Source organism: Pseudophryne corroboree, chromosome 4, assembly GCF_028390025.1.
Source record: "Pseudophryne corroboree isolate aPseCor3 chromosome 4, aPseCor3.hap2, whole genome shotgun sequence".
NCBI classification, from domain to species: Eukaryota; Metazoa; Chordata; class Amphibia; order Anura; family Myobatrachidae; genus Pseudophryne; species Pseudophryne corroboree.
In genome coordinates this window covers 504,295,972-504,308,703 of record NC_086447.1, presented here as the reverse complement: position 1 = coordinate 504,308,703, position 12,732 = coordinate 504,295,972, and the positions used below count along the sequence as shown (strand labels likewise).

The 12,732-nt window shown below is 46.7% G+C and overlaps 1 protein-coding gene across 1 annotated transcript in view; it reads left to right on the top strand.

Moving 5' to 3' along the window:
* Window positions 1-12,732, top strand: part of LOC134909859 (amine sulfotransferase-like) — a 190,499-nt gene that overhangs the window by 64,470 nt on the left and 113,297 nt on the right. The window lies entirely within an intron of this gene.

The window sequence follows — 12,732 nt, the reverse complement described above, 5'->3', positions numbered from 1 at the left end:
TGTGTCGTCATTAAGTATACTATCCATCTACATTCTAATTCTATACCTGTGGTGCATTTTAGTTTTGCAGTTTGCTGACACAGTGACTACCAGTATATATAGCAGTACGGTACGAAAGGCCACTGCTGTACCTACCTCTGTGTCGTCATTAAGTATACTATCCATTTACATTCTATACCTGTGGTGCATTTCAGTTGTGCAGTTTGCTGACACATTGACCACCAGTATATATAGCAGTACGGTACGGAAGGCCACTGCTGTACCTACCTCTGTGTCATCATTAAGTATACTATCCATCTACATTCTATACCTGTGGTGCATTTTAGTTTTGCAGTTTGCTGACACAGTGACCACCAGTATATATAGCAGTACGGTACGGAAGGCGACTGCTGTACCTACCTCTGTGTCGTCATTAAGTATACTATCCATCTACATTCTATACCTGTGGTGCATTTTAGTTTTGCAGTTTGCTGACACAGTGACCACCAGTATATATAGCAGTACGGTACGGAAGGCCACTGCTGTACCTACCTCTGTGTCGTCAAGTATACTATCCATCTACATTCTATACCAGTGGTGCATTTTAGTTGTGCGCAGTATATATAGTAGTAGGCCATTGCTATTGATACTGGCATATAATTCCACACATTCAAAAAATGGAGAACAAAAATGTGGAGGTTAAAATAGGGAAATATCAAGATCCACTTCCACCTCGTGCTGAAGCTGCTGCCACTAGTCATGGCCGAGACGATTCAATGCCATCAACGTCGTCTGCCAAGGCCGATGCCCAATGTCATAGTAGAGAGCATGTAAAATCCAAAAAACAAAAGTTCAGTAAAATGACCCAAAAATCAAAATTGAAAGCGTCTGATGAGAAGCGTAAACTTGCCAATATGCCATTTACGACACGGAGTGGCAAGGAACGGCTGAGGCCCTGGCCTATGTTCATGGCTAATGGTTCAGATTCACATGAGGATGGAAGCACTCATCCTCTCGCTAGAAAAAAGAAAAGACTTAAGCTGGCAAAAGCACAGCAAAGAACTGTGCGTTCTTCTAAATCACAAATACCCAAGGAGAGTCCAATTGTGTCGGTTGCGATGCCTGACCTTCCCAACACTGGACGGGAAGAGCTTGCGCCTTCCACCATTTGCACCCCCCCTGCAAGTGCTGGAAGGAGCACCCGCAGTCCAGTTCCTGTTAGTCAAATTGAAGATGTCACTGTTGAAGTACACCAGGATGAGGATATGGGTGTTGCTGGCGCTGGGGAGGAAATTGACAAGGAGAATTCTGATGGTGAGGTGGTTTGTTTAAGTCAGGCACCCGGGGAGACACCTGTTGTCCATGGGACGAATATGGCCATTGACATGCCTGGTCAAACTACAAAAAAAATCAGCTCTTCGGTGTGGAATTATTTCAACACAAATGCGGACAACAGGTGTCAAGCCATGTGTTGCCTTTGTCAAGCTGTAATAAGTAGGGGTAAGGACGTTAACCACCTCGGAAAATCCTCCCTTATACGTCACCTGCAGCGCATTCATCATAAGTCAGTGACAAGTTCAAAAACTTTGGGCGACAGTGGAAGCAGTCCACTGACCACTAAATCCCTTCCTCTTGTAACCAAGCTCCTGCAAACCACACCACCCACTCCCTCAGTGTCAATTTCCTCCTTACCCAGGAAAGCCAATAGTCCTGCAGGCCATGTCATTGGCAAGTCTGACGAGTCCTCTCCTGCCTGGGATTCCTCCGATGCATCTTTGAGTGTAACGCCTACTGCTGCTGGCGCTGCTGTTGTAGCTGCTGGGAGTCGATCGTCATCCCAGAGGGGAAGTCGGAAGACCACTTGTACTACTTCCAGTAAGCAATTGACTGTCCAACAGTCCTTTGCGAGGAAGATGAAATATCACAGCAGTCATCCTGCAGCAAAGCAGATAACTCAGGCCTTGGCAGCCTGGGCGGTGAGAAACGTGGTTCCGGTATCCACCGTTAATTCAGAGCCAACTAGAGACTTGATTGAGGTACTGTGTCCCTGGTACCAAATACCATCTAGGTTCCATTTCTCTAGGCAGGTGATACCGAAAATGTACACAGACGTCAGAAAAAGAGTCACCAGTGTCCTAAAAAATGCAGTTGTACCCAATGTCCACTTAACCACGGACATGTGGACAAGTGGAGTAGGGCAGACTCAGGACTATATTACTGTGACAGCCCACTGGGTAGATGTATTGCCTCCCGCAGCAAGAACAGCAGCGGCGGCACCAGTAGCAGCATCTCGCAAACGCCAACTCGTTCCTAGGCAGGCTACGCTTTGTATCACCGCTTTCCAGAATACGCACACAGCTGAAAACCTCTTACGGAAACTGAGGAAGATCATCGCAGAATGGCTTACCCCAATTGGACTCTCCTGGGGATTTGTGACATCGGACAACGCCACCAATATTGTGCGTGCATTACATCTGGGCAAATTCCAGCACGTCCCATGTTTTGCACATACATTGAATTTGGTGGTGCAGAATTATTTAAAAAACGACAGGGGCGTGCAAGAGATGCTGTCGGTGGCCCGAAGAATTGCGGGCCACTTTCGGCATTCAGCCACCGCGTACAGAAGACTGGAGCACCACCAAACAATCCTGAACCTGCCCTGCCATCATCTGAAGCAATAGGTGGTAACGAGGTGGAATTCAACCCTCTATATGCTTCAGAGGATGGAGGAGCAGCTAAAGGCCATTCAAGCCTATACATCTGCCCACGATATAGGCAAAGGAGGGGGAATGCACCTGACTCAAGCGCAGTGGAGAATGATTTCAACGTTGTGCAAGGTTCTGCAACCCTTTGAACTTGCCACAGGTGAAGTCAGTTCAGAGACTGCCATCCTGAGTCAGGTCATTCCCCCCATGAGGCTTTTGCAGAAGAAGCTGGAGACATTGAAGGAGGAGCTAAAACAGAGCAAGTCCGCTAGGCATGTGGGACTTGTGGATGGAGCCCTTAATTCGCTTAACCAGGATTCACGGGTGGTCAATCTGTTGAAATCAGAGCACTACATTTTGGCCACCGTGCTCGATCCTAGATTTAAAACCTACGTTGTATCTCTCTTTCCGGCAGACAGTTCAAAGACCTGCTGGTGAGAAAATTGTCAAGTCAAGCGGAACGTGACCCGTCAACATCTCCTCCTTCACATTCTCCCGCAACTGGGGGTGCGAGGAAAAGGCAAAGAATTCCGAGCCCACCCGCTGGCGGTGATGCAGGGCAGTCTGGAGCGAGTGCTGACATCTGGTCCGGACTGATGGTCCTGCCAACGATTACTGACATGTTGTCTACTGTCACTGCATATGATTCTCTCACCATTGAAAGAATGGTGAAGGATTATATGAGTGACCGCATCCAAGTAGGCACGTCAGACAGTCCGTACGTATACTGGCAGGAAAAAGAGGCAATTTGGAGGCCCTTGCACAAACTGGCTTTATTCTACCTAAGTTGCTCTCCCTCCAGTGTGTACTCCGAAAGAGTGTTTAGTGCAGCCGCTCACCTTGTCAGCAATCGGCGTACGAGGTTACTTTCAGAAAATGTGGAGAAGATGATGTTTATCAAAATGAATTATAATCAATTCCTCCGTGGAGACATTCACCAGCAATTGCCTCCAGAAAGTACACAGGGATCTGAGATGGTGGATTCCAGTGAGGACGAATTAATAATCTGTGAGGAGGGGGATGTACACAGTGAAAGGGGTGAGGAATCGGAGGATGATGATGAGGTGGACATCTTGCCTCTGTAGAGCCAGTTTGTGCAAGGAGAGATTGATTGCTTCTTTTTTGGTGGGGGCCCAAACCAACCAGTCATTTCAGTCACAGTCGTGTGGCAGACCCTGTCGCTGAAATGATGGGTTCGTTAAAGTGTGCATGTCCTGTTTATACAACATAAGGGTAGGTGGGAGGGCCCAAGGACAATTCCATCTTGCACCTCTTTTTTCTTTCATTTTTCTTTGCATCATGTGCTGTTTGGGGACAATTTTTTGGAAGTGCCATCCTGCCTGACACTGCAGTGCCACTCCTAGATGGGCCCGGTGTTTGTGTCGGCCACTTGTGTCGCTTAGCTTAGTCACACAGCGACCTTGGTGCGCCTCTTTTTTTCTTTGCATCATGTGCTGTTTGGGGACAATTTTTTTGAAGTGCCATCCTGTCTGACACTGCAGTGCCACTCCTAGATGGGCCAGGTGTTTGTGTCGGCCACTTGTGTCGCTTAGCTTAGTCACACAGCGACCTTGGTGCGCCTCTTTTTTTCTTTGCATCATGTGCTGTTTGGGGACTATTTTTTTTGAAGTGCCATCCTGTCTGACACTGCAGTGCCACTCCTAGATGGGCCAGGTGTTTGTGTCGGCCACTTGTGTCGCTTAGCTTAGTCACACAGCGACCTTGGTGCACCTCTTTTTTTCTTTGCATCATGTGCTGTTTGGGGACTATTTTTTTGAAGTGCCATCCTGTCTGTGTTATGATTCCTGTACTCCAGACCGGAGGAGATCTTATGGCAGGGATCTGAGTACAGGAAAATAAGCTGGTTGTGGGAGCTGGATAGCCTAGTAACCCCTGGCGCCCTAACTCCGTTGTCTCGCCCGTGTTATCAGAAATCCCCTGCGAGACTATGGTTGCTTGAGCCCATGGCAGCCGCGTTCGAAGGGCGGATTATGTCTGCCCAACCCCGATGCCCCCGCAGGTCTTAATGGGAGACAAGGGGAAGTCCGAGACAGGGTGATAACAAGGGGCCCTCTGACTAAGCAACCAGGCCAGGGGTTACAAGCTAACTAACTAAATCAAAAGGTATGTGCGGACTAGCCGCCAGGAAAAAGGACAACCAAGGATCCACTGATCCGACACTCCTATCCGGCACCGCCGGACACCAGAGTGGATCTGTGGAAGCGGAATCCTCCGCAAAGCTCCAGAACACAATTAAACAAAATAATAAACAGAAGCGGACAAGCCGCAACACACGGCTGCGCTGCGACTCACGAACACCACCAGATGTTAAAGGTGCTCGGTCAGACTCCAGGAACAGATGGTAACTTCCGAGTACAGGATCTCTGAGGACAGGAACAACCGAAAAGACCGGGACTGGGAACTCTCTGCAGCAGACACAGGCAAACAGGAAGCTATCACCGGCGTCTGTAAGAAGTCCTGAGGGTGCCTTTATTCAGGCACCCTCCAATCAGGATCCAGACAGGACAATCAAATAGAAATGCCGTGCAGCTTGCATGCTGCACGGTCAGCACATAATCAGGGTAATGAGAATAGACCCAGCAACGGGGAACGCGGCTGAACGTGGCGTCCCCGTTGCTAAGGTCAGAGCGGCTCCGTGCGCCCGGCGTCTTAGCGTTGCCAGGGAGCCGGCGGCTGAACGCGCACGGCGTCCCTGGTTGCTAGGCGCCGGGCCGCACGGCCGAGCGGACCCCGGCGCCTAACAGTACCCCCCCCCTTGAGGAGGGGTCAAGGAACCCCTAAAGCCAGGTTTCCGAGGAAATTCACGAAAAAATGCCCTTTTGAGCTTTGGGGCATGAAGGTCTTCATCCAGGACCCACGACCTTTCCTCTGGCCCATAACCTCTCCAATGCACCAAAAAATAAAGCCGACCCCGGGACAACTTGGAATCGAGAACCTTCTCAACCAAGAACTCTTGCTGACCCTGTACATTAACTGGTGATCTCCCCTGAGATTTTTTACGAGGAAATCTGCTGGACGAAACATATGGTTTAAGCAATGAGCAATGGAAGGTATTTCCGATCCGTAAAGTTTTTGGTAAACGTAACCGGAAAGCAACTGGATTGACTTTTTTGATAATGAGAAATAGTCCAATAAATCTAGGACCCAATCTGGCTGAGGTTTGTCGAAGTTTGATGTTGCGAGTCGACAACCACACCCTGTCTCCTACTTTAAAAGTGCACGGCCGCCGGAGCCTGTCAGAAAATTTTTTTTCCCGGAAAGCTGCTTTTCTGAGAGCCAGGTGCACTTTTTTCCAAATAAGTTTAAGATGAGAGGTCAGGGCCAGAGAGGAGACAGAGGAATGTTGAAAAAATGAATTAGCTCTGGGGTGGAAACCAAAAACTGCAAAAAATGGAGACACATTGGTGGAGGAATGACAGGCATTATTATAAGCAAACTCCGCCAATGGAAGAAACTCAGACCAGTCATTTTGGAGTTTGGCCGAGTACAAACGCAAATATTGTTTTAGAGATTGGTTAACTCGCTCAGTCTGTCCATTGGATTGTGGATGATAGCCGGAGGTTAATGATAATTTCATCTTTAATGAAGCACAAAAAGACTTCCAAAATTGCGCAATGAATTGTGGACCCCTGTCAGAAACAATATCAGTGGGTAACCCATGGAGTCTGAAAACATGACGGAGGAACAAGACTGCCAATCCCTGGGCAGATGGCAATCGGGGAAGAGCAATAAAATGGGCCATCTTGCTAAAACGGTCCACTACCACCCATATGACTCGGCATCCGGCTGACAGAGGGAGATCCACCACAAAATCCATGGAGATATGCGACCATGGCCTAAGAGGAACTTTCAAGGGCATAAGTTGACCAATAGGCAAAGAACGGGGAACTTTATGCTGTGCACAGACCTGACACGAAAAAACAAACTCTTTAATGTCTTTGGAAAGACCAGGCCACCATACTGAGCGGGATACTAATTCCAAAGTCTTAGCGATTCCCGGATGCCCTGCAACTTTGCTATCATGAAATTCCGCCAAAACAGTTGCTCTCAAAAACTCAGGAACAAAAAGACGACTAGCAGGAGTATTTCCCGGAGCTTGATGTTGAAGCAGCTTTAATTGGGAAAATACATCCTGTGTGAGACCTGCCTGAATGACTGAAGGCGGAAGTATGGGAGTAACAGGACTGTTGTCTTGAACCGGAAGGAAACTGCGTGACAGGGCATCTGCCTTGGTATTCTTGGAACCTGGTCTGAAGGTGATAATGAATTTGAAACGAGTAAAAAATAAAGCCCAACGAGCCTGTCGGGCATTCAGTCGTTTAGCCGATTCAATGTATTGAAGATTTTTGTGATCAGTCAAAACTGAAATGGTGTGGGTAGCTCCTTCAAGCCAATGTCTCCACTCCTCGAAAGCCCATTTAATAGCCAGCAATTCCCGGTTACCAACATCGTAGTTGGATTCTGCAGATGAGAATTTCCTGGACATAAAGGCACAAGGATGTAACTCAAGGGAATCTGGATCCTTCTGAGAAAGGATAGCCCCTACTCCAACCTCCGAGGCATCCACCTCAATAATGAAAGGTAATTCTGGGTTGGGATGTCTAAGGACAGGGGCTGAGACAAAGGCTTGTTTTAAGGCCTGAAAAGATAACTCCGCTTCACATGACCAATTGGTAGGATCTGCTCCCTTCTTAGTAAGTGCCACAATGGGAGCAACTAGGTCAGAGAAAGAGTGAATAAATCTTCTATAGTAGTTTGCAAACCCTAAAAAGCGCTGAATTGCTTTTAAATTGGTGGGTTGCGCCCAACTAAGGATGGCTTGGAGCTTTTTTGGTTCCATTCGGAATCCCCAAGGGGAAATAATGTACCCTAAAAAGGATACTTCCGTGACATGAAATTCACACTTCTCCAGCTTGGCATATAAGTGATTTTCACGTAATCTCTTTAGCACCTGACGCACCTGGGTAACATGTTGTTCCACGGAGTCAGAATATATCAAAATATCGTCTAAATAGACCACGACGAATCTTCCCAGAAACTCACGGAGCACATCATTAATGAGATCCAGGAAAACTGCCGGAGCGTTAGATAGGCCGAATGGCATGACCAGATACTCATAGTGGCCCGACTGAGTACTAAATGCCGTTTTCCACTCATCCCCTGACCTGATTCTGATGAGGTTATATGCTCCTCTAAGATCAATCTTAGAAAAAATAACAGCCGAACGTAGCTGATCAAAGAGGACAGAGATCAGCGGCAGAGGGTAAGTATTCTTTACTGAGATTTTATTCAAAGCTCTAAAGTCAATGCAGGGTCTGAGTGAACCATCCTTCTTCTCTACGAAGAAGAAACCTGCACTTAAAGGGGATTTAGATGGCCTGATAAACCCTTTCCCAAGGCTTTCTTTCACATACTCATTCATGGCCACAGTTTCAGGACCAGACAATGCATATAACCTTCCTTTAGGCAACGTGGCACCAGGAATTAACTCAATGGCACAATCATAAGGCCTATGGGGAGGCAAAATATCCGCATTGCCCTTGGAAAACACATCAACAAAATCCTGGTATTCCCCAGGAATATGTGCGGAACTGGCGGCAGCTACTCGGATAGGAAGCGTAATACATTCTTTATCACAGATGGTACCCCATTGTAGGATCTCCCCAGACTGCCAATCAATGACGGGATTATGAAAGGCCAGCCAAGGATGACCCAGAACCACAGGAACTGCTGGACAATGGGTAAGGAAAAACTCATTTTTTTCAGAATGCAGAGCTCCCACCGAGAGCAAAACAGGAGGTGTACATAGAGAAATAACCCCATTGGATAAAGGACTCCCATCTAAACCATGCATGGTGATACACCTACCTAAGGTTAGCTGAGGAATACCTAAGGCCTTGGCCCATGTTAAATCCATAAAGTTTCCTGCAGCTCCACTGTCCACAAAAGCAGAGACCGAGGAACAGAGGCTGCCATAGGAAACTTTAGCAGGAACCAACAGTGAATTATTTGAGGAGATGAGCTGCAGACCAAAGTGAACCCCCTCACAATTCACTTGGTCAAGAAGTTTCCCAACTTGTTTGGACAACTACGGGCAAAATGTCCCTTACCTCCGCAGTATAAACACAGACCATAATTTTGCCTCCTGGTTCTTTCTTCCGGAGACAATTTGGAGAGACCAATCTGCATAGGCTCCTCTATGTCTACAGGAATGGAAGGAACCCAGGGAGAGGACCCGACAGATGCCCCTTTTTCAGCCCTCCGCTCTCTGAGCCGACGATCTATTTTAATAGATAGCTCCATGAGGTTATCGAGGGTCTCAGGAGCGGGATACTGGAGGAGACTGTCTTTTATAGATTCCGATAAGCCGAGGCGAAACTGACTGCGCAGGGCTGGGTCATTCCAGCCACAGTCGTTCGACCAACGGCGAAACTCCGTACAATAATTCTCTGCGGGATTCCTACCCTGTCTAAGAGCACGCAACTGACTTTCTGCGGACGCCTCTCTATCAGGGTCGTCATACAATAGCCCTAAAGATTTTAAAAAGGCGTCTACAGACGATAAGGCCGGATCGTCTGTCTTAAAACCAAAAGCCCAGGTCTGAGGATCCCCCTGAAGTAGAGAAATAATAATCCCAACCCGCTGAGCCTCTGTACCTGAGGTAACTGGTCTTAAACGAAAATACAGTTTGCAAGATTCTTTAAAATTAAAAAACTGTTTTCTATCCCCAGAAAAACGGTCAGGCAGATGCATTTTTGGTTCAGGGATGACCCTCGGGGAAGTCCGTAACAGATCTTCCTGTGACCTCACCCGGAGGGACAGATCCTGAACCATCTGAGTAAGTTCCTGAATCTGACTTACAAGAAGCTGGCCAGGGTTTGGCCCAACACCGGTGGGATTCATAAGGCCGACAAAAATCTCCCAACTAAAAAGTGAAAAAATTTACTGTAAGTTAAATCTTTTCTTTTGTAGGCCGGTGATAATGTTATGATTCCTGTACTCCAGACCGGAGGAGATCTTATGGCAGGGATCTGAGTACAGGAAAATAAGCTGGTTGTGGGAGCTGGATAGCCTAGTAACCCCTGGCGCCCTAACTCCGTTGTCTCGCCCGTGTTATCAGAAATCCCCTGCGAGACTATGGTTGCTTGAGCCCATGGCAGCCGCGTTCGAAGGGCGGATTATGTCTGCCCAACCCCGATGCCCCCGCAGGTCTTAATGGGAGACAAGGGGAAGTCCGAGACAGGGTGATAACAAGGGTCCCTCTGACTAAGCAACCAGGCCAGGGGTTACAAGCTAACTAACTAAATCAAAAGGTATGTGCGGACTAGCCGCCAGGAAAAAGGACAACCAAGGATCCACTGATCCGACACTCCTATCCGGCACCGCCGGACACCAGAGTGGATCTGTGGAAGCGGAATCCTCCGCAAAGCTCCAGAACACAATTAAACAAAATAATAAACAGAAGCGGACAAGCCGCAACACACGGCTGCGCCGCGACTCACGAACACCACCAGATGTTAAAGGTGCTCGGTCAGACTCCAGGAACAGATGGTAACTTCCGAGTACAGGATCTCTGAGGACAGGAACAACCGAAAAGACCGGGACTGGGAACTCTCTGCAGCAGACACAGGCAAACAGGAAGCTATCACCGGCGTCTGTAAGAAGTCCTGAGGGTGCCTTTATTCAGGCACCCTCCAATCAGGATCCAGACAGGACAATCAAATAGAAATGCCGTGCAGCTTGCATGCTGCACGGTCAGCACATAATCAGGGTAATGAGAATAGACCCAGCAACGGGGAACACGGCTGAACGTGGCGTCCCCGTTGCTAAGGTCAGAGCGGCTCCGTGCGCCCGGCGTCTTAGCGTTGCCAGGGAGCCGGCGGCTGAACGCGCACGGCGTCCCTGGTTGCTAGGCGCCGGGCCGCACGGCCGAGCGGACCCCGGCGCCTAACAGTCTGACACTGCAGTGCTACTCCTAGATGGGCCAGGTGTTTGTGTCGGCCACTTGTGTCGCTTATCTTAGTCACACAGCGACCTTGGTGCGCCTCTTTTTTTCTTTGCATCATGTGTTGTTTGGGGACAATTTTTTTGAAGTGCCATCCTGCCTGACACTGCAGTGCCACTCCTAGATGGGCCAGGTGTTTGTGTCGGCCACTTGTGTCGCTTAGCTTAGCAATCCAGCGACCTCGGTGCAAATTTTAGGACTAAAAATAATATTGTGAGGTGTAAGGTGTTCAGAATAGACTGGAAATGAGTGGAAATTATGGTTATTGAGGTTAATAATACTATGGGATCATAATGACCCCCAAATTCTATGATTTAAGCTGTTTTTTATGGGTTTTTTTAAAAAAAACACCCGAATCCAAAACACACCCGAATCCGACAAAAAAAATTCGGTGAGGTTTTGCCAAAACGCGTCCGAATCCAAAACACGGCCGCGGAACCGAATCCAAAACCAAAACACAAAACCCGAAAAATGTCCGGTGCACATCACTAGTTTTTATACATCATTCACCTATTTTTTTAGCATGATAAATAGTTTGCTCTTGAAGATGGCAGGTATTGCAAGGGGAGCAATGCTGTATGCCTTCTGATGACCTGACTAGGCTTTTGCAGATTGGGGTGGTATTTGCAGAATGCAGGCTTTTCTGGCTATACTGTATGCCTTATTCTAAGGGCAGAAACAATTCTTATGCTGAACCAGAAATTCTGATCAACTTTAGGGGATGGAGACAGCGAACTTTGGAAGGTCTTTCCGGCTATGCAGGTGCACACAGAGTATACAATTACTTGGATTTTAACATACTTTGCAATAGAGATTGATTTCTGCAATTGGCAACCACTACAGTACAGTATATTATGGTGAATTATGAGCTGCACTAAGAAAATAAACATTAACCAGTGCGTTTCCTGAATAAAGGCCACTTCAGATTGTTTTCTTTTTAGATGTTCCACTATGTTTTCCCTTTTTACTGGGGAATTCAATCCCCCTACATTCCATGAGGCCATCTTAATTTTATGCCCCATTTCACGTCCTTTTTAAGTCTTTTACAGAAATACCGTTCCTCTGCACTTTAAGATTTTTGTAATCGCTACAGGCGTCCCTCCCGTGAGGTTCCCTCACCTAGCTAAGCCATTTCCTCTTTTCCAATACCAATGCCCCATGCCCTCCTCCACACTCAGATGGATCTCATATTTTGTATTGCTATAATCCTTATCTTTATCTCCCAATCCCCCCGTGATCCAATGCATTATTACCTTTGCTAAATACCATTACCACAAATATCAAATCATTTAAACAATTGGCCATATATATCTGACCACATTTTTCAACTGTGTACAAAAAATCATTTAAGCATTTCCCAGCATGTAAATGTTCAAAAATCTTCATCAGTGCATTATATAGTGTTCCTATATTTACATACCACATATTTATTTCCATGGATTTTTCCTATTTCCTTGTTTTACAAATATTTTTCATAAAGTGCTTCGTGCTAGTGCAACAATAACAGGGATCAGGAAGATAATGCGTACCCAACTCACTTGTTCACGGTTTAGGATCCAGGATCTATATATAGCAGTTCCTTTAAATGCTGATTCCACACATATGGTGGCTTGATTCAAACAAAATGTATTCCAAACACAAATTAAAATAGACTGAAACATCTAAACTAATTACGATAAAGTGACAATCCATATATATACTGTATACTGAAAGTCAGAGTTCTAGATAAATGTTCAAGTCAGGGTGGTATGTTACAAAGTCAGAAAACAGATAAAAGGTCCAGACTAGAACCTGCATTAAAGTGTTGGAATACCTCCAAGATACTGGAAAAAAAGTCTTTGGATTTGTCCTGGTTGAAGTCCACTAGTCTCAGTACCAACGACGTTTCGATCCAGTCTATTTTAATTTGTGTTTGGAATAAATCTCATTTTAATCAAGCCAACATATGTGTGGAATCAGCATTTAAAGAAACTGCTATATGTGGATCCTAATCCATAAACAAGTGAGTTGGGTACACATTAA